The sequence below is a fragment of the Thunnus maccoyii genome, chromosome 22 (genome assembly GCF_910596095.1).
Source record: "Thunnus maccoyii chromosome 22, fThuMac1.1, whole genome shotgun sequence".
NCBI lineage: Eukaryota > Metazoa > Chordata > Actinopteri > Scombriformes > Scombridae > Thunnus > Thunnus maccoyii.
Window position 1 is genome coordinate 883,327 of NC_056554.1, and position 23,427 is coordinate 906,753.

Here is a 23,427-nt window from a genome sequence, read left to right on the forward strand (position 1 = left end):
TCCCTTCACAGACTCAATGATAAAGGGAAATCTACACCCAGCCTTGGTGATTTTGGAGGGGAAAGATCTTATGGCTTTAGCTGGAGAGAATGTATTTTACAGCAATTATGTTACAACATCACGATAGAATCAGCAGGAGCAGAGAAGATGAGACACCCTTACACTCCCTACTGCAGTTCTCACTTGTAACAGTAGAGGACAACAGAGTGCAGATGATTTATGAATAGTGACGCAGTCATTTTGCAATTATAAAACATTACAATTAACTTCATTAAGTTGCCAAGTGAAGTATGCAGCTATATATCAGCCAACTCTAAGTGCACTGAGTGGTAGCATAGAGGGATACCAATACATACTTTTCGAGAATTCCGATATTTTCAACATTCTGATCATTATTTGACCCATTTCATTCTCAATGTTCTGCTGCTCAAAGGAGCTCAGTACAGATGAGACATTTAAGGTACCTTTGAAGTGACTATTTGAGTACAATGTCTGCTAGACCGTACAGATTTTACATGATAAATTGTGTGAATTGTTGACTATTGAAAGTATGCTATTCAAGAAGAAAATTGATATTATCAAGGAATATATTGTAAAAGTGAAGGACATACGTGCATATCAAACTACAGTTTGGCCCTGAATCACATTACGTTACATCTCACTTATCTAGAAGCCAAAGAGTTGCACAGTTGAGCCTTGGGAGAAGTGGAACAAGGGTCACATTTTATTTTGTACAGTGCAAAAATCTGATAATATCAATTTTCATTGAAATGGCTCAGCAAAACACTGAAATACTCTGGTGTACAGGTGATCAAAAGTTGGAATGGCTGTTTACAAGTCACAAGTCTGTCAAAGAAGGCAAAATGAAATATTAGATAGCATTAACTCTTTTCTTCAGTATTGTATGGTAAATGTCTCTGTCAGTGATTTATAAATTTTGTTGTAGATAGTGAAGATTTGATTGTAAAAGTTGTTAGTTTTCTTTATTTTATGGACTTTTCTGTAGCATTGTATAAAAATGTATGTGCAGCAGCATTCTGGATTTGGTTTATATGAATTAATTGTGTTTTGTAAGTCCATGTGGGCTGGACATAGTTATATACATGACACAATGCTGAAAATTTAAAGGGGACCTATTATGCTTTTCCTTATTTTCAGTCATATATATAATGTTGCAATGTCAGATGTTCATAATAAACGTGGCCAAAGTGTCAAATAATGAGGTAAACATATGTAGAAGTAATCCCTGTGAGCAAAAAGGACTGGCTTCTGATTGCTCTGAATGCTCGGTTTCCAGTGTTTTTTTCTACTTTCAGCCTGAGCCGACATTGGCTCGTGATAGATTTCTTTATATGGTCATCTGCTCCACACACAGCACGCAAGTTCAGTGCTCCACTCTGCTAACATTATGGGATTTTTCCATTGTTTTGGGGGTAGCAACGCTGAGGAAAAAACTTTTATATTCTTTGCACTCAAGACCTTATAATTACTATATAAAAACTGTTTTATTTCAATCATTTTTTACTTATTACCCTTTCACCTTTGTTGGCTACTTGTAGTACAATTTGACTTATTTTATTTATCATGTAAAGTTGAGTTGGTTCTGAGGCTAAGATTTTTATATTAAGTAATGATGTTGCATTGTTACAAGTAAATGACAATAAACTTGAAACTTGAACTTGACATCAAACTTAGCCGTGACTTGAGTTAAGCTGGCATGCTGTGAGTGATTTTCCATTACATAGCAGGACAAAGTAAAATAAGTAGTTTACCTGTTACTGTGGCTGTTTCTGTTTGTCCTATTCCTCCCTGCATTATTTCTAACTGATCCATTGAACAAACAGCTCCAAATATCTCATATGTTGTTGAGTCGCTGGGTTTTAAGTGCCACTAATGAGGCTCTGCTATAAGGGGAACATGTTTCAATCCAGTAAATTCTTTACAATAAAAGTCTCCTGTTATTTAGTCATTTTAAAGCTTTTAATATGAAGCAGTAAAGCAGGAATTGTTGGGTTTACACCATAACTTAACATGATTCTGATATGGCTGCCCCTCAGCAACTTCCAGAAAGCTGGCCAATCAGAACAGAGTGGGCTCATTGGGATGGAGGCCTTAAAGAGAAAGGAGCAAAGTCTGCCTGTTAAGAGACAGAGGCTGAACTGAGAGCCTACATAAAGGACCAGTATAAGATAAATAAGGAGCTTTTTGAATCTGTGAATCATACGTGTAAACACTAACAGAGCTTCATTAAAACACATGTAGTCATATGTGTTTCATGACTTCTTCAAAATACCTTTTATATATAACTTTGTAAGAATGTGAACAACAGAAGTTGGAAATTGGGCATCTGGTGACTCGGTGGTTAAGATGCATACCACATGACCACAACAGGGTCCAGTTTTGGCTGGGGGCTCTCTTTTCCCATATTTCTTGTGGAACCTACCAAAAGTATCTTTTTTATTTAAAGCACTGGAAAAATTTGTCTTCTCTCAATCTCTTTTTTTAGACTGCAACAACATTTTTATCAAACCTAACAAGTCATTTAACCATGTGACTCCAGAACAAGGAGTATTGTTCAGGAGTATTGTCTAATCTGGCACCCCAATCGGCAGTAATCAGCAGGACTATATCATTTGTCTGTGCTTTCCAAGACCTTTACACTTCATTGTTAAAAATGAATGCTGTTGTATGATGACAATACTGTGATTATGGGCTGGTTAGGTTTAGGCACAAAAAAACACTTGGTTAGGTTTAGAAAAAGATCATGGTTTGAGTTAAAATCAACACTTTGTTAAGGTTAGAGAAACATGTGGTGTGGGTTAAACTTACCACCTCCTTAAAGTTAAGCCACTTTCATCATCATGGCTACAATAATAACCACAGGGTTAAATTTAGGGGGCAGTCGTAGTTACAGTTTTTAAAAAACTGTCCTGATTTGTGGTTGGAAACAGGAAACGAACAGCGGTCTCTTATGGCAAAGTCCACTGTTGGACTAATGCCTCCATCCACCTCTCCTCCTCTGAATGGGGAAACTTGTTAAAATATATAGACATCACCACCACGTCACTCAAATGTATCATTTGTTGTTTTTGGGCAACTGATATAACGACCTGTTGTGTCATTCTTCTTGGGAGAACATTTATATGTCGTTCTGGAGTGCATGTTCAACTGATGTATTTGGTTATTTAATCTGAAGGACAATTTTTCATCCTCTTCTACTACTGTTCTACTACTGTGGTGTACCGCAAGGCTCTATCCTGGGCCCAATTTTATTTTCATTATATATTGCTACGACTGGGGTCTGTCTTTAGGAAATTAAACATCCCTTATTACTGCTACAGTGACAACATGCAACAGTACTTGCCATTGAAACCAAGTGAAACTGTCACGGGTTCACCGTCTTAGTGACTATTTTTCATGTTGTTCACCTGCCTGATCTCTAACTCTCCTGTCATTGCAGATCCTGCCACACCCATCTGCCCTGCAATCACCTCATTCCCCTCACCTGAGTATCCCCACCCATCTCCTCACCTGGATCCCATTAGGCTCATCAGTCACTCCTTATATATACCGGTCCACATTCACATGCTCCTTGCCAGATTGTCTAGTGTGTTTGCCTAGCTTTCAAGCATTTCTTTATCTACCTGTCTGCTCGCCTGTTACCTGAGATCCTGCCTGTTTCCGGGTCTTGAGATTTGCCTTGTCCCTTGGAGTTGTCTCCCTGGTTTGTGACCCCTGCTTGTTTTTTTGGACTGATTAAAGAATATTGGACTCTGCTCCTGTCTCTGAGTTTGTGCTTTTGGGTTCTGAGGTTCTGAGTCATTACAGAAACTCATCATCTTCAATCTCATAACAGAGAGCTGGGACATTCTTTTCATTTCATTTTTCTCTGAAGACTGTTTTTTTAATTACCTCATATCTCAACTACTGCAACTCCCTTTATGTCAGTCAGTCTTCTGGTTCAAAATGCAACAGCAAGACACTCACTGGTACCAAGAACAGAGACCACATCACCCCTGTACTGGCCTCCCTCCACTGGTTACCAGTGAAATTAAGAATTGATTTGAAGTCTGAGGCCATGGTGCTCTGCTGGAAAAAGGTGGACTCCTCCCTCTGGGTTGCTGCCCAAAGTGCAGGAGTTCAAGTATATTGGGCTCTTGTTCATGAGTGAGGGTAAGATGGAGCATGAGGTTGACAGGGGAATTTGTGCAGCATCAGCAGTAATGTGGACATTGTATCAGACTGTTGTGAAAAAAGAAAAGAAGGAGATGTGGAGAGCAAAGCTTTCAATTTACCAGTTGGTCACCACTAAGGCTCAGCCTTAGAGATAGGGTGAGGAGCTTGAAAATCTAGAGAGACCTCATAGCAGAGCTGCTGCTCCTTCACGTTGAAAGGAGCCAGCTGAGGGGTTTGGGCACCTGGTTAAGATGCCTCCTGGGCACCTCCCTCTGGAGGTGTTCTGGGCACATCCAACTGGTAGGAGACTCTGGGGCAGACCCAAAGCGTGCTGGAGGGATTATATATCTTCTGGCCTGGGAACACCTTGGGATCTTAGAGGAGGAGCTGGAGGATGTTGCTGGGGTGAAGGATGTCTGGGTTACCTTACTTAAGCCCCTTTTTCACAGCCTGTTCAAGGCAGGAATGCTGCACCTTTATTCTGCCTTGCTGTTCTGTATAAAAAGTACAGACACAAAGTGGGCGGGCAGAGTTGCTCCGCCAATAAACTGGCTACGGAGGTAGTCACAGAGCTGGATCAACGTCTATGTCAAAGGAAAAGCTGGCACGACAGGACAGGGAGATGACAGGGGTCTGACGCTGTTGTGTTACACATCAAGCCTCTGAATCTGGAATGCTGGCATTATATGTAAATATACACATGGGGGCGGCATTATGCCGACATGGTTTGGTTCAGTATAAAAAAGCAAATGCGGCTTAATGATGGATCTTCTTTATGGCTATAATGCAGGATCTTTTTTATAAAAGAGCCTTTAGTTTGGTGCCAACATCAAACTAATGGAAGGATGTATGGATTTTAAGATGTTTTTTTGTTTTTAAAGCTCTGAATGATTTGGCACCAGTCTACATCTCTGATCTCTTCAGTCTGTATACTACATCCAGACCCCTTAAATCTTATCAGTTACTCCTCTCTGTTCCACGTTTCCAGCCAAAATCCAAAAGGTGATCAAGCTTTTTCCATTGTTGCGCCTTTCCATTGTTTTCATTTGCAACTTTTAAATCCCAGCTAAAGACCCATCTTCATACAGTTATATTTGAGTCCCCTTAATTTTTAATATAATGATAAAATAGTTTCATTTTTTCTGTTACAGTTACATACCTATTTATTTTTGTTGGAATTATTTAATTTTTTTTTCTGGTTAACACCTTGTTTTTAAATGTGGTAAACTTGTGCAGTCTCACATTAAAGTACTTTTAAGAAGAAAGGAGCTATAAAGGCATAACATCAGTGATGTGTGTTTTTGTACTGTAACAGTATGAGGCAATTTACTGTCTATAACAGACCCTGGAGGTCAGAGCCATCTGACTGCTCTGTATGCCATCTGTATGATGTACATTGGAAGAGCACTAATGAACTAAATTACTTTTCTAATCAATTTGGCCATGGTCCTATCAGCCCTGTGGATCTGTGCAGAGCCATTGATTGCACAGCTGGAACATATCTCCATGTCATTACATTACCTCACAAAAGGTTTGACTGGGTGATGTTCTGAGCTCTGTCATGAAAAAGTATTAGAGAATGTATTGTGGAAGACATTGTGCATTGCTGCTGTCCTTTAAAACTGCATCTCTCACCTTACAAATAGAGATAACTTGTGAAAGAATTGTATTACAGTTTTTATATTACTCAAAGTCTGATATAAGCTTTTGAGTCTGCAAAAGGAATGGTGTCTCTAGATTGGAATGAAGGAGGATATGCTTGCTATCAGTTTTGGCACTTTGTAACCTTCACATGTAAACTCTGACTCAACTGACAGAAGTGGAACATTATGTTTGACTTGAATGTCAATTGTTGAACACACCTACAAAAATGCTCCATCAAAATTTATCGGAAACGCTTGAGCTGTAGAACCCAAATCTGTAATGTCCATCATGTCATTTTCATCCTTTCCTTGGAGAACATACATGAAAGCGATTACTTGTGTTAAGTAAGTCTGTTTCCCAGTTGATGTATGTTTCCCTCTTACCTAATGAGATGTACATAACCTTTATCAAATATATTTTTCTCTGGTAGTGTTCCAAAAGTTAGTATAGCTGTATACTTTAATTTTCCATTAAATAAAGCCAGTACAACAGAACACAGAACACTAAAGAGAAGTAAAGAAGTTCAAGAAATTAAGAGGAGAGTGAGAGTTATCATAGGGTCCATTGGTATGGACTAAATTGTTCTTAAAAGTTTTCTTTAAGTTGTCTTTCAGAGCAAACCTGATTCCTTCAAGCTGGAGGGAACGCATTTGAGATCCACAGTCCTCCTTCTGTGCAAAAATGTATTTAAAAGTTTATCTGAAGCTAATATGAAGCTTTAGCATCCAAATGAGTCAAATCAAGCAAAGTCCATCTTTTTGTTACTATACTTCCACCACAGCTTAACAGGGAAACACTGTCTGATGAAACGCAAAGAGAGAATTTGATGGTAAGAAGACTGTAAATGTGGCAGATATCCACTTGATATGACTGAGTCAGACTGCTGAATCCTCATATAAACTTCAGATCAATTTTTAAATACATTTTTGCACAAAACAAGAACTGTAGATTTAGTTCCCCATCGCTTACATTAAAAGCACATTTGAAGTGGATTTTTTAAACGCACAATATGTAATTTCAGCCGCTAGGGGTCTCTCAATCAAAACAATAATAAACGATGGAGTGTGACGATGGTGTGAAGTAGCGTGGGATCATGGGAGTTGTTGTCTTCATTGTTAAACAACCAACTTCTCTGGGATAGGATTACTTTGGTGTTCATTGTTCAAGATGTCAACGAGCTGCAGGTGCGTCATTGCAGTGTTAAAAAGTGTTGTTTGATGCATTTAAAAGATGATCTGAAGATCTGATGAGGTTTCAGCGGTTTGTGATAGTCATATCAAGTGGATATCTGCCACATTTACAGCTTTTTTTTAGCATCAACTTCCCTCTTTGTGTTTCCTTGGACAGTGTTTCCCTGTTGAGCTGCGGTGGAAGTATAGTAACAAAAAGAGGGACTTTGTGACTAAAAATACCATAACATTGAAAGATATCTACTTGATTTGACTCATTTGGACGCTGAAGCTTCATATTAGCTTCAGATAAACTTTTAAATACATTTTTGCACAGAAGGAGGACTGTGGATTTTGTCCCCCATCACTTACATTGTAAGTGCATTATGAAGGGATTACAGCAAGACAAACATGTTTCAACGTTCACGTTTCCATTGTAGGAAAACAGACCTTTTCATGAATGGGGGAAAAAGTGATTATTTGAAAGAGGTGACAATAAATACAGACCTCCTAAATCAAGGGATCTCTTCATGTGCTTCCAGAGATGTGTTATTGACAACATTCCATTAGGTAAAGTTCATATACACACGTGGACTGAAGTTCTGTTTCAATAAAGTAATCATGACAGTGAGCGTACGGTAATTCTTTGTTTTCTTTCCAAGTTTTTGATCCTGCGTATCTGTCACTATGACCGTATGGTGTGCAAGAATTTCGTTAAAGTTGAGCTATGGATATTCAGAAACCTGAAACCAACTTTAACTCTAACCCTAACCAGGGAGGACAATGCTTGACAGACTTTGCCACAAGACTATCATTGAGTGTTTCATTTTTCATTTCATTTAGTTTCATTTAAATTGGGCCAGTCAAAGGAACATAACATGGGTTTTCTTGGAAAGAGGAAATAAGAAAAGACAGAATCAATAGAAGTGAAATCAACACATTGTCACAGATAGGTGACAAATGAAAGAAACAACCAGACTAAATGAGTGGAGAAACATTAACAGAAATAGAAATGTTTCCATAAAGGTCATAGGCCTGACTGAATGGTTTGATGAAGATGAAAATTAGGTGAATCATACGCCATGACTTCAACAGTGACCAGATTTCAACCCAGCTGAACACCTATGGGAGTGTTTGTAGTGACGTGTCAGACGGCTGTTCCACATACTTGGTGAATCATTTATGAAGCATTAATTTATCTCCTGCTTCAACATTTACTGATTCAATTTTCATTTCATTCAACTGTTTTATTGAAAGACATGTAAGTAGTGTGCCACCCAAAAATCAAAAGAGTTCTCACCCACAGAGCAGCAACAGGAGCTCTGATTGGCCAGCTGTCGCTCTCTGCTGTGAGCAGGAACAGGTGGCATGATGCATGGGGTCAGAGGTCAACAGCTGCTCAGTTTTACATTTGTATTTATTGAAAATAGAATAAGAAAAATGTAATTTATTAATTGGCAAATGTAATTATATATCTTAATCATTATTGGCATATTTTAACTGTGTTTTTAATGAATACTTTAAGTTTAAATTTAATCAATTTATTATATATAGTTATATATAGTTTTTTTTAAATCATCAAATGATCCCATTTACCCCCCACTTACATATCTCCATCTTACCCCGCCACCAATGAGGAGCAAAAATAATAATAGTGAACCTAATATACAGGCATACAGACTAACATTAACCAGTTTACCCCCACTTATCTAACTACAGAGCAAGACATGCATGTGTGAATCTACACCTAAATACATACATACTTGTAAATACCAACATTAGGGTATAGGTATTAAGGGTATAAGTATTTATAGGCATACTATAAGTATGCCTATAAATACTTATATATTTTGTAAGCCTAGATTTACACTGTCTGTAAAAAAACAACCATTGTATATGTGACTAAATATAAATGAACTGAATGCCATGGTGTTAGGGGATTCAGCTTCCACCAGAGTTAGGCTACTCTAATCTAATATGCAGCACTTCTATTACTATTCTATCTTATCTTATTTGGGAAGGTAAAATTATCTCACCACAGTGCCAAGAAAAACTCTCAATAAATGTCTACTGTCAGACAGACAGAACCTGTGAAGTAGTGAGCTTATTTTAATTATGTGTGTCTTTAGTGTTTATGTGTTTATACAATGAAACATCATAGTAAAAGACATACAATAAAAAAACTGTGTGCAGGGGAGGAAGAAAACCAGTGGGTTTATATATAATATATATATATATGTATGCCCAATACAAAAAAATCAGAGATTGAATTAAATGTAATCATGAACATCAGAAAACAAGAAAAGACAGAAAATGATTTGTCTGTGAAGATGTCTGTGAGTACTGATATGCAGTGGTGGAAGAAGTACTCAGATCCTTTACTTAAGTAAAAGTACCAATACAGTAATGTAAAAATACTCCATTAAAAGTAAAAGTCCTGCATTAAAAATCCTACTACAGTAAAAGTACATAAGTATTATCATCTTGATGTAGTTCAAGTATTGCAGTAAAAGTAGTGGTTTGGTCCCTCTGACTGATATATTATTATATATGACATCATTAGATTATTAATAGTGAAGCATCAGTGTTAGAGCAGCATGTTACTGTTGTAGCTGCTGGAGGTGGAGCTAGTTTCAACTGCTTTATATACAGTTAGCTAGTTTAGTCCAGTGGTTCCCAACCTAGGGGTTGGGCCCCTCCAAAGGGTCAGCAGATAAATCTGAGGGGTGGTGAGATGATTAATGGGAGAGGAAAGAAGAAAAAACAAAGTTCTGATACACAAATCTGTTTTCAGTTTTTGGAATCTTTGATTTTTGGTGAAATATTGGATCATTTGAACATTTATTGAAATGAAAGCATGTGAGAAGTTTAGAGGGAAAAATTTGGTGGAGCTGTTAACAACTCATAGACATGTGAAATGTGACCCCGACTACACACTGCTTTTTGTGAGACACTAAAAGCCAAAAAGGTTGGAAACCACTGGTTTCATCTTTAACAATGTGTTGTATTTTAAAAGCTTGTTATATTATCCATTGTGTCAAATCTTCATCTGAAAAGTAACTAAAGCTGTCAAATAAATGTAGTGGAGTAGAAAGTACAATATTTCCATCTGAAATGTTGTGGAGTGGAAGTATAAAGTAGCGTCACATGGAAATACTCAAGTAAAGTACAAGTACCTCAAAATTGTACTTAAGTACAGTACACCACTGCTGATATGAAAGTGTTATGAATGTTGAAAAATAAAATTTCCGTTGATCCAGAACAAAGGATCATTGTCATGGTCCTACTCCTGTGTTTATTGTGTTTTCTGGGTTTTGGTTTTCTGTTCGTGCTGTTTCCCTTCTGTGCTCCTTCCTCAGTCAGCTTATCCCTTCACACCTGAACCTGTGTCTAGCCTCATTAGCCCTGCCCTGCTCTCAGTGTTTTCCCCAACCAATCATTTCCTATCTGCTCCTCCTCCCCACTCGTCTGTTCCCCATTCCCTCATCAGCTCCTCAGTACATTTACGGGTCTCAGTCATTCATTATCTGCCAGTTTGTCTTTGTTACAATGTCGCTCCTATGGACATTTGCAATCAGTCATTTTGTATTCTGATCCTGTTATCTGCTCTTGCTGTTGCTTGTGGTTTGGAACTTCCATCTGTTTTTGACCTGCCAGCTTCATAGACATCTGTTTTTGAATTTTGACTTATTAAAGCCTTTTTTTTGTTGAACCTGTGCTGCCCTGTGTCTGCATCTGGCTCCTCCACCTGTCTGTCCCATCCTCATTTGTGACACTCCCAGCTACTTGAATTGGTTGAAATTCTCCCCACCCCAAATAATAGCACCCCAAATAATTCTACATTAATAAAAAAATGGATAAATTAAACTGTGATACAAAGTTAAATAACAAGTGTGGTGGGTCAGAACAAACTTTTTTATTCCAACTTAGTATTCCAACTGTTTTCATACACTTATGACAAATGCTTTCAATGTGGAATTTCATCTTTATTCCAAATTACACAACAATCTTGTAAAAGACACCTGCATAATATCATGATTATTCATAAATATCCAGGCCAAATCTTGTTTTCACTGGAAAATATTATATATAAAACTTGTTTTTTTTTCAATAGTCAGAATAAATCTGCTCAACTGAAACTATTTAAAGACTTGTGAGTGTGCACAGTCTTTATATGAAGCTATAAGATTTGTATCATCAGCAAACAACAGTGGCAGAAGATAAAACCAGGCAGGTCATTGACATAAATCTATATAAAAGCAATGGGCTAAGAATAGATCCTTGTGGCACCCTTTGACGAAGCGTGGAGCTTTTAGATATTTAACCATCAATAGCTACAAATAGCTCAAATTTCTAAGATAAGGGTAACAAACCATTTGAGGAGAACAACCTGAATTTCATATCTTTGAAGCTTAGAGATAAGAATATTACAATCAACTGTCTCATATGCCTTTGTGAGGTCTAAAAATATATCAAGTGAACATTTCTTGTCATCCAGGGCAGAAGAAATAGGACTACTTGAATAAGTTGTGTTTCTTTCCAAAATCCATGCTGATTTTTTTTTTTACAGGATGGCACATATAGTTGGTGCATCCTTTATTTTAATTTAGCAAGTGTAATGGCATTTTTATCTTCTAATTTCTGCCACTCTGATGCAAAATTACATAAAAAAGGCAGTAATTAGATGTGCTGCTCGTGCTCCTTAGAAGTCTCTGCACGTCCCCTTGACACACACACACACACACACACACACACACACACACACACACGCGCGCGCGCGTTTGCATAGCTATCCTTATTGACTTCCATTCATTGTGGACAGCCTAACCCAAACCCTTACCCTAACCTTAACCATAACCAATTGATGCCTAACCTTAACCTAAACTCAATTTACACCTTATCCCCAGCATTTAACTGGACCTCAGAAATGACACTTCACTTCAATAGGACCGGGCTTTGGTCCCCATGAGGACGACTGGTCCCGACAAGGTCGGTGTTTATACAGGCAAAGGTCCCAATGAGGTAACAAAAACGTTCACACACAAACACACACACGCACACGCGCGCGCGCACGCACACACACACACACACACATAGAGAGAGAGAGAGATAACGGAGGGGGAGGGCTGCGGTGATGCTGAGCCGCTCCAGTGAGTCCAGTATGGAGGCTTGACGTCGTGAACTGGGAGGGGCGGGGCTTGTGTTGAGTCTCCAGTGGAACACCGACAGAGCCGGTCTGTCTGTCTTTCATTCATCGCCGGAACTGTGCAGCTCGTGCATCAGCCGTGATACCGTCTACCATCCTGTCTCCTCTGACTACCGACACCAAGGACACCACCTCCGCCCCTCATCCGCGGTAAGAGCCGCAGAGCAGACGGTTGGAGAGCTGCTGCCGGTTAGATAACAGATGACTCGGTTCTGTCCTATAGGTTGTCTAAAGGAAAATTACCAGCCTATAACATCCCTATATGGCGCGTGCGATGCTCAAATGGTGCTCTGTAGGCCCGCTGGGTTCATTGTGACGTATCGGATTTTATGGTATTGTTTGATTTTAATCTCCAATGGTATTATGTAATATTCTTAAAATGTGTTCAGGCTTCTCAATAATGACAGGATAGTGACCTTGTCGGATTATTTAGGCTCTTTCTCATCTTCTTTGCTCGGCTACCACGGTGGTATCACTCATGACGACACACTGCACTGCTGAATATGTAGCTTATACCTTGAAAAATTCTTACAGGTGCATAAATGTTCTTGTATGAGGACGATTTTTTTTCATTGATTGAACATGTAATTGTTTAGAGCATGGTATTAATATGATTATGGTTATATTCAATTTAGTCCAATTCATCCATCCTATCTGCTTAGCCATTCCTCCAATACAGCATAATGAAAAATGATAACATACACATGAACAGCTGATTGAACTGCATAAATAAAAAATAGGCCGAACACTTGTAAAACCATTCAAACTTTAATTTTTGAGAGGTTAATTTTTGTTGATATGTGTTTTATTTTTTCTTCTTTTCTGGCTGCATCACAAAGTAGGCTATATAACACAAAATATCAAAATATTTAGTATTTCTGTAAATTTCGACAAAATAACAGAAACACCTGCATCAGTCAGGATATTTTCAAACCAGTCAGCCAGAATATCCCAGACTGGGACTGCTACCTTCCTGCAGGATTGGGCATTTCCTCAGTCACTATAAAAACATGCTGTAGCTAAGGTTATGTAGAGCTCACATGATTAGTGGATTAATTGATTAGTTGATCGACCAAGTTTTGATCAAGAAAATCAATCAGTAACTATATTTTACAATTTATAATCAGTGAATCATTTTTTAAGCAGAAATGTTAAACATTTGCCACCAGCTTCTCACGTGTGGATAATTTCTGTTCTTTAATACATTTGTAAATGGAATATTTTGGGGTTTTCAACTATTGATTTGAAAAAAACTAGCAATCTGAAGTTGTCATCTTGGGTTCTGAGAAACTGTGATGAGCATTTTTCACAATATTCTATTGAAACCAAAGAATGATTGGCCTTTTGCTTGATAAATGAGTTGAAAACTGTCAACAAGAGGTCAATAAGAGGATGTTTTTGGCTGCATAACAGGTCTCTATTGAGGCTTAAGTTGTATTGGATACATTTTCCATGTTTCTCTCAATTTTGTTTCTTATTGATGGCATTTAATGAGAAGGATGCAGTCTGCAGCTACTTGGGAAACAGTCATCCAGGCTTATCCTGATCCAAAACATCCCAGAGTGGGATCAGTACGTATTTCGCAGGATTTGGAATTTCTCTTATTTTCTATTTTCTATTATTTTATTATTTTACTATATTAAAATAACTATTATATATGTGTGTGTGTGTATATATATATATATATATATATATATATATATATATATATACATCTGTGTGTGTGTAGATTCTTTTTTTCTGATTTACTGACGAACCGGATGGTTTGTTACACAGAACCATCTGAGAAGTTGTCCTTGGAAACTGTTGTGGAACTGGGAAAGGGCAGGCACTTTAAAAAAATACTTGGCAGGTGATTGGATGAACTATTTGTCTATCACCATCTATCATTGTCTTGTCTTGCAAAGCAGCTGGATTCACGGGATCACATGAGAATCCTCATGACCGATTGGTCCGAACCACCAGTGGTTCGGACACAAGCACATAACTTGAAGCCTGACAAGATGGATTCTCTCGTGATCTCATGATCTTGTGAATCCAGCTGCCTCACAAGGAAAGATTAATCATGTAGACCATAAAATGTCAGAAAATAGAAAAAAAATTCCCATCGCAAATCCCAAGAGTCCAAGGTCACTTCTTCAAAATGCTTGTTCTATCTGACCGACAGTCTAAACCTAAAGATATTAAGGTTGCAATGATGTAAAACAGAGAAGAGCAGAGAATCTGAGACATTAGAGAAGCTGTTGATTGTTTCAAGCTCTAGATATATAACAATAACCATTACATATGTTTATCTGTGAGAGGGCCATAATGTTGAATTTTTGGTGCTTGTGTTGATATATGTGTTTAACTTGTGCCCCACGCTGCCTGAACATGATCCAGAACCACCCAGATTGGTATCAGTATCTTTACTGTTGAATTCTGCACCTTCTCTTGTCAATGTAAAAACTATATTGTCAATCATGTATTTCCTGAAATAACTTAAACTGCTTAAACTGGCACTGTATACCGTCATCTTGTCAGACCCTAAATAGATCAACAAGATGGCTATATTAGCAGCATAGGCACCAAAGTGATTTTCCAAGGTGAGTCTTGTGATTGGCCCTCATGGGCTCTGACCAGGGGTTGATTATAATGTACTCTGGTTTCTTGTGCAATTTGGAATAAAGACAAGTTTAGAAGTTAGGCTGTGTTTTTTGGACACTGCTGCTATGAACTTGATCATTCAGCGCTGCAGCTGCCCAGAAGGGGCACACTGGGTAGCAAACAAGGTCACCTTTGTGTAGTGTATATCTAGTGATAGCACCCTACGCCATCCTTGATAAAAACGAGATGGAAAATCTAAGGCCCAATGAGGCTGTAATGGTCATTACACTCTAAAAAAACAAATTGTGCCAGATGGATGAAAAATAATAGAAAGACAACTTTTCTAGCACAGGGCAAGAAATGCCAAAGGCACCAGGGCTTCATTCGTACCACGTCCTGACAAAACATGATCCTGAACCTCCCAGATTGAGATTCATTTCAATTACAACTCAACAACTAATTTTGGCCACGTTTCATCAATATGGTGTGAGGCCAGGCAATACTTTACCAAACCTGTATTGGGGAGTAGCCTAATACCCTGAAATTTTAACAACAGGGTGTTTTTCTATTCCTCCCATTCTTCTGACATACCATGAATGCATCAATAGCCATAGCATACTATGCTATATGCTAGCAGCAGCATGTTATAGTCATGGATGTTTTATGGGAGCTGGATACTGGACTGAAAATGGCGCCCATTCAGTCCTATAGGAATTGCTCGCCTGGTGCATACGTCAAAAAAAGTTTCTAGCTTCCGGGTTTGCTTCCGCGTTGTGTGGCCCACTGAATATGTGCAGCAGGGGGATTTTTCGCTACAATACTGTGAGTGGCCACTGGGAAAAATTGCCTGTAAGGCTGAGCGGCAGCACCCTATCCAGCTCTTATTATACATCCATGGTTATAGTACTAAGAGTTAGCATGTTAACATACATGTCAGTGCCTGTTGGCAATTAATATGATCCTTAGCAGGGAGCATTTCCTACTTTAGTATGCTAACATTAGTGTGTTAACATGGTCTCTCTTAACATGTCAACCTGCTAATTCTTATTATGTAGGCTAATATTTAACATGTTGATTTGCAAATTCAGTATGTACATGTCTATAGTTTGTTAGCATGTTAATATGCTATGTTAGCATGTTAACTTGCTATGCCAGCTTTATTCTCAAAGTACATTTAAACCCCACAGGGAATTTTAGAGTGAAAATTTTGACCAGCTTGTGGCAGACGAAAAGTTAGGAGATCACCACAGTCATAGGGACAGCAGCAGCACATGCATGCTTGTATGTTGCATGTATGGATCTCATACAAAAAGAGGAAATATCCACTTAAAGTGAGTACTTTAGACTTACAAATGTCTCTGCAAAACAAGAATCCAAATGTCCATGCAGTCTTGCCTTATACTAAGTTTGTAAGTAGATATATGAGACTTGTGAAATTAACAGATATTGGCCCTATCTCATTACTTCCCCACTCGTCCCAGAGTGCTCTTAATTGGGTAATGGCCCATTGGAGTAGAGTGTCAGGGGCCAGGAGGGCAATCTGTAAATATGAATTGGGACACCAACTGCAGTATTGGAAACTACTGTATGTCACATAGTTATGAAGAGGCCAGTACATCCATGGTTACCATGATTAACAGTATCATCTATTGACATCATGCACAGCAATTGTCATAAGATGCCTGTCATGAAGAATCCACTGCATGTGCATAAGATATTCTTTCTCTTTTATTTTTCTTTCTCATTTTTCATGAAAATTATTTATGCTTATACAGATTTTTAGCCAAAGTTGTGATGCATTCTCAGAAAATTTCGTCTACCACATGATTTGACTATGCATGTGGAAATGCTCCATTTGGCGGGCCATCTGGAGGGCTGGATAACCACTATCCCCTCATCCTAAATAGAAATGGGACACCCTACACTATGAGAGTGCACAAAATGGAGGATAGGACCAAGTGTGACCAAGTGAGCAAGGGGCTTACTGGGATAGGCCAGGAGTGGATAATTCCAAGTGTGCGCAATAAATGTCAAAGCATACTTATCTTATCAAAATGATAATCACCTCAATAAAAAGTATTTAGACACAGCAGATTTGAGGACATTTGTTTAATCCTTATTAGGATTAAACTAGAAAATGATGTTAATATGACATGTGATTTGACATGAACACAGAGATATTATTATTATTGTCATTTTAAACCTTTTGTTGCCTGAATATTTGGGTTTAGTGTGCATGTAGGCTGTCACAGTGTGTTAGGAGGAATAGTGTCTGGTAGGTGAGATGGCAGCAATCATGCAGTAATTCTACAGACTTAAAGTTGCTGCTTTTTGTCCCACTTCATCCTGGGTTGTATTCTAATAACTGTGGCCAACTGTTCATCCTGGGTTGTATTCTAATAACTGTGGCCATTCAGACTATGGGTCACACTAACTTTGCGCTCGTAGGGATTCTGACAAAACAGCATTTATAGGGGCAAGATGTCTAAGCCTCCTAAAGCTTTCCAGATAAACTTCTGATAAAATTTTACAGAAATAATTTCACAACACTTGAAATGAACCTTCTTTAAATAAATTTATCTTGGGTCTCCACTAACTCCCAAAATAAATATCTGGCTCATTGGTTGCTAGGTGTTTCACTCTGTTCACTTCAGTTGCTAATTTCTTCACTGAAAACAATGGCTTTTTGCTGCTGGACATGTGAATATTTTCTGATTAATTCAGTCTTCTATATAGTAAACTGAATATCTTTGGGTTGTGGACTGTCGGCCTGGACAAAACAAGACATTCAAGGATGTCCCCTTGGGCTGTGGGATTGAGATTTTTCACCATTTTGTGACATTTTATAGACCAAACAACTAATCAGTTAATCGAGTAAATAATCGATTGATTAATCGATAATGATAGTAATGGTTAGTTGCAGCCATGTGGTGTGATATATGGTTGGTGAGAGCAGAACTGCAGGCTGAAAAATGAAAGCAGTGAGCTAAAAGAGGCTAAAACGCTCTGTAGCTGCAGAGGGAACTGCAGAGTTGGTGATAATTCTCTGAGGGTTTGTCATTACAAGCAACACCTTTCACATTACACACAGTCAATTCATCTATTATTAATATGGAGATATTGATCAGTGCAGCTGTAAAGACTTGTCAGAAATGGAATATAATATTCATACGTATGTTTTTATCAGTGTATAATCACCTGAAAATAAGAATCGTAGTGTTTTTGGTACCCTAGAATGAGCCTTTATATCTACATAGAGAGCAGGTCCTCTTCCATGGAGCCAGCCATGTTGCACCACCATGTTTCTACAGTAGCCCAGAATGGATGAATCAAACACTGGCTCTAGAGAGGACTGACTCTTGGGGGGGGTTATTCAATTTTTTCTGCAACCTCACCGCTAGATGCCACTGAATCGTACACACTAGTCCTTTAAGTAATGACAGGACCGATTTGTTGTTTTTCAAAGTGGCAGCTATCCTCCCCTCTCATCATCATCATCATCATCATCATCATCATCATCATCATCATCACCACCATCATCATCATACCCTTACTGTTATTTATATGGCTGTCTTTTACATGGTGACTCACAAATGAAAGACTTTCTGTTGTCATGCAAGCTTGTATAGCTGCGAGAGAAAGAGAGAGAGAGAGAGAAAGAGAAAGAGAGAGAGAGAGAGAGAGAGAGAGAGAGAGAGAGAGAGAGAGAGAGAGAGAGAATGAGAAAGAGAGAGAGAGGTAGAAAGACGGGGGGAGTAGAAAGACAGAGAGAGAGAGGTAGAAAAACAGAGTGAGAGGTTTGGATGTGATCTGATGGCTTTTGACAGTTTGGTATTTGGAATTGAAAGCGTGGAGGAATTATTGTATTAATCATGGAAGGGAGAGAAAAAATAGGAAAGCACAACATGGACATCCTTTTCTTTCCACTTTTGTCAACACATTTACTCACACAGTCCAGTCTCTCTGTGTCTGTCTCACCGTGCAAACAGCAGCAGGATAACTCCAGTGTAAAAAAAACCCCCCAGATATACTCCAAAATGGGCGCGGACAGCTGATGTGCACGCGGTTCTGTACATACAACACTGGGTGTTTGAGCAAAACAACGAGTAGTTTCTCATGCGTGTTGTGACACAAGATCTTTTTTGCTGTTACTTACCAAGTTACTGCATGAAAGATTAAAATGTGGCATCATATTGCAAAAAATACAGCCAAAAAAAAAAAAAAGAAGTGGTCTTGGCACTGCAGGGGGAAAGTGGTCTCTTTCAGTTTTGAATACATTAAGATGAGGAACATTAATGTTTAAACACACTTTTAAGATGCCATATTTTATCCTAGTAAGATGCAATAACTTGGTGTAGAGCTGCAACTAACGATTATTTTCATAATCGATTAATCTGTCGATTATTTTATGGGTGTTTTGGTCCATATAATGTCAGGAAATGGTGAAACATGTTCAAATGTCTTGTTTTGTCCACAACTGAAAGATATTCAGTTTACTGTCATAGAGGACTAAAGAAACCAGAAAATATTCACATTGGAGAATCTGGAAGCAGAGAATTGGACTTTTTTTTTTTTTTCTTAAAAATGACTCAAAACAATCAATCAATTAATCATTGCAGCTCTAATTTGGTGTGTAATGCCAATTGGCTTGCAATAGTGTTTTATAGACCCAGGTTGTGCCTCTTGCATCACATAAGAATCAGCTTTTCTCAAAGGACTCTTCACATCATATGGATGGGAAAAAAATCAGTCCACTGCACAACAAAAAAAGATTTTAACATGTTTCCCAAATTTTTGAGAGATTGGGAAAGGACAACTCGATTTCCTAATACAAACTACTACTACAAACATGGTGACAAACAGTATTTCCATGCTCATTTTGCATGATGTGAATTAAAATGAAAGATTTTATATTTGTCTGTCGGCCCAAATACAAGACAATATCTTTTCATAAAACTGCGTTTTGAGAGGGCCATATTATATTCAAGGACTAGACATTTACGTCTTCACAGCAGTAGATATTCTTTTTTAATGGGGAAAGTATATAGAGTGTTAGAGTTTTTTGTAGCCTGATGATGTCGCTTTGCTAGCAAGTTTCTTCTGTTTATAAAGAGTCTGTTAATCAGAACTATAGCAGTTTCTGCCAGTGCTTGCAACATATTTTGGGGGGAATTCATTCCTGATGAGTGAGAATTAGTCGAAAGCATCTTGTAATGTCTTTACTGCAGAAACACACCGGGGAACCAAATCATCTGTCAAACTGCCAAGAATTACCAGTGTGGCTTAATATCATGGTGAGGAGCTCAAATAGACCACAACTTTAGCAGCCTGACTGAAGAGTGTCAAGCTACCTAAATGTGGGATTAACGTTCTGCTCAGTGGAAATGGAAGAGAAAAGGCTCCAAGGCAGAGGACTCTATTAATATCTTGGGGAAACTTTCCCAGCAGGACAAGTCTAAAAGTGTTTCGTATGTTCAAAAAGTCTTTTTCTAAAAACAGTTGTTGGAAAACGGGGTCGTCTTGTATAATTAGAGCTGTCTTATATTTGGGCCAATACTGTATTTTATATGATCATACAGAAAGCCACGTTTAATATTTTTCTTGTTTGTACAAAAAGAACAAGGTGACATACACTCACAAATTGCAGATAAGTTTCTGAGGACTACGGGGCTCTCGCATGCTCATGCATGGGTCACAAGTATGACGTACGTTTTAATTAGTGAAATGTGTCAAATGTAGTGCGAGAGGAAATGAAATGAAAAGTCACCCCTTTCACTTTGCATAAAGAAATTAACCTCTGGATAGCACCTTAGAAATTGGGTTAAAACACCTTTTTTTTTGTTGTGCAGGATTTCAGTAGTGGACAAAATTGATGTCACAACAGGAAGTTATGGACACTTGCAGGTTCATGGCTGTGCAACATATTCAGAGAGCGTGTGACATGGTGTTACACATACTGTATACACACACACACACACACAAATACACACACACACACACACACACTCATTGTGTGATGTAGTAAAGGGACCTTGGAGATTAATGACTGTATAGATGCTGCAGTGCAGAGGGGAGGCCCAGGGAGAAGGACAAGAGAGTGAGAGGAGAAGGGAGGGACAGATTTAGGAGAGGAGGAGAGAAGCAGCAGCAGGAGGGGGATGGTAGGGAGGCTGGGAAGAAGGGAGGAGGAGGGGAGAGTTTAAGAAGAGATGAAGAGGGAGGCTCGGGGAAGCATGAGGGAGGCTTGGAAGAAGTTAGGAGATGAGGAGGAGAGCGCAAGGAGTGTTAGGGACTAAAATAGAAGGAGGCAAACAGGGTTCGAATTACAGGGGAGCTAAGGGGAGCTCGGTTCCCCTGAAGAGGACATGAGGATTTTCTGTACATTAAGGGTCCTGAAATAAATAATAATAGTAAAAATATGTCAATGTTTATTCGCTTATTATATTCCAATTTCTGAACATTTGTCTCCACTATAATAAACACAGTCTATTCCTGCTGTGGCCATCCATGCATGGCAGCACACTCAAATCATTATGTTTACGTCGCCAAGTTCAAGTAGTGAATAGTGACGTCGCCTCCAGGATGTTTTACTATGCAGTAGGCGTTTGCATGTTTGCGTTTAGAGTGTTGCTGTTGTCTTGCTAGCTTTGTGTAAGACCAACAGTTGAAGCTGTGGGCATGTTTTGATGGTGTCATGTGATATAACTTAGGTCTGTTTAGAAGCGTAGCGCAAACCATTGGCTGATTCACTGTGCGGAGTTTTTTTGTTGTTGCGCTTGATTGATAACTGTTTTTCTGTCTCTCTGTGGTACCTGCATAGCTAGATTATTTCTGTATGAAGTGAAATGTTATTGACAGTATTAACTGTATGTAGTAATGGTAGAATGTTTTTTTGCAGTAACCCTGCAATTGGCCGCGTACATCTATATATGCGCGTGCATGTGACATGTTTAATAGCGCACTGGAATATAGGGCTCACCCCAAAAGCCACTGTGTAATTCGAACCCTGGAGGCAAGGAAGAAGGGAAGGGTTGAGAGGTGGCTAGGAGGAGGTGGAGGATTTGAAGGAGGCTATGAGGAGGTGGAAGGGAATGTTGTCTGCCTGAGCAGTTTTATTGTTCACAGATAGGCCTCACTCGTGATGAACTACTGCAAAGTCAAATAGGGCTTTGTGTGTGTGTATGTGTGTGTGTGTGTGTGTGTGTGTGTGGAGTGATGCATCACCTCGCTCTGGCTCGCCTCCTTCTCTGAAACCGGAAGTACAAAACACATAGCCCTCGTTTCTGTTGTCCCATCACCTCTCCTTTCCCCCCGTTTCATCATATTTATTACACCTGCAGCTGTCCGTTGGTGTAATGACACACATGTAATCCCCACCCATCCCCCACACACCCATCCTCTCCTCCCATGACCCTCATTCATTTTACAGCAGGAGCAGTTTGGTCTACCAGCATTCTCTGCATTTACATGCACTTGTCTTGCTGCAGAATCCTGATTTCTAGACAAAACTCCCGAAAAGAAAGTAAATTTGTTTTATACAGCTACATCTCTTCATGTCAAATCAGATTACTTGGATATGTATATGCTTAACTGGTTTTTAGAGGGTGTTTCTATTGTGAGCTTGTGCATGATGATGACCCAGCACTGTGGCAGGATGAAAAAGGATCAATCACTGCTCGCAGTGGTGTGTTGTACACAAAATAATTCAGTCATAAGACAGATTTACACTGAAACTGAAACTAGCTAGATTAAAGGATAGGCCTGGCAATATTTTAGATTTCTCTTATTGTCAACAAATCTCATGTGCAGAGCCAACCCAACAATGAATTGATCTACTTACAAGTATTGTGTGTATCCAAAACCTGATCTTATTCCTCTGCGCCACAGAGCTCCATTGTTGTCCAAGAACTATTAAAAACACATCAGTGAGCCAAGCCGTGGCAAGTTCAACATTTTTGAAAACACTTTCTTGCTGAGAGGCATATTTGTTAAATATAAATCTGGAGCCGGGAGATGGTTTGATTGGTTTAGCATGAAGACTGTTCACAGACAGGACTCCAGGAAGTCACTGCTCCTGACCAGGAAATAGTCCAGCACATAACCTTCTGTCAAACCACAAAATTATTGTTTTTACTCTTTGGTTTTTGTATGGATTCAACAAATGAGATACAATGTAGGGCTGCAAATTATGATTATTTTTATTATTGATTAATCTATCGATTATTTTCTTGATTAATTTATTAGTTGTTTGGTCCATAAATGTCACAAAATGGTGAAACATTTCGATCACTGTTTCTCAAAGTCCAAGGTGACGCGCTCAAATGTTTTGTCCACAACACAAAGATATTCAGTTTACTGTCATAGAGGAGTAAAGAAACCAGAAAATGTTCACATTTGAGAAGCTGGAATCAGAGACTTTGAACTTTTTTTTTCTTAAAGAATAAACGATTAATCGATTATCAAAATAGTTGCCGATTAATTTAATAGTTGGCAACTAAACGATTAATCGTCTAATCATTGCAGCTCTAATATAATGAGCTAATTAGTGAGCTTTAGAGGTGCTAGACTTAAAGCCAGGCAGATATATTGGCTGGTATCGGTGTAAATGTTGGCTGATAAGTAACAAGAAATTGCAATAATACTAAA

General features: G+C 38.6%; 1 protein-coding gene across 3 annotated transcripts in view; it reads left to right on the top strand.

Annotated features, from left to right (window-relative positions):
• Positions 1–12,140: 12,140 nt before the first annotated feature.
• Positions 12,141–23,427, top strand: part of nat16 (N-acetyltransferase 16) — a 35,975-nt gene continuing 24,688 nt past the window's right edge. For 2 of the 3 annotated variants that reach the window (XM_042401248.1, XM_042401253.1), the window contains exon 1: positions 12,141–12,345. The gene's annotated coding sequence lies outside the window, so the exon portion shown is untranslated. The remainder of the gene's footprint in view (positions 12,346–23,427) is intronic. The other variant, XR_006093507.1, reaches the window with a different exon arrangement.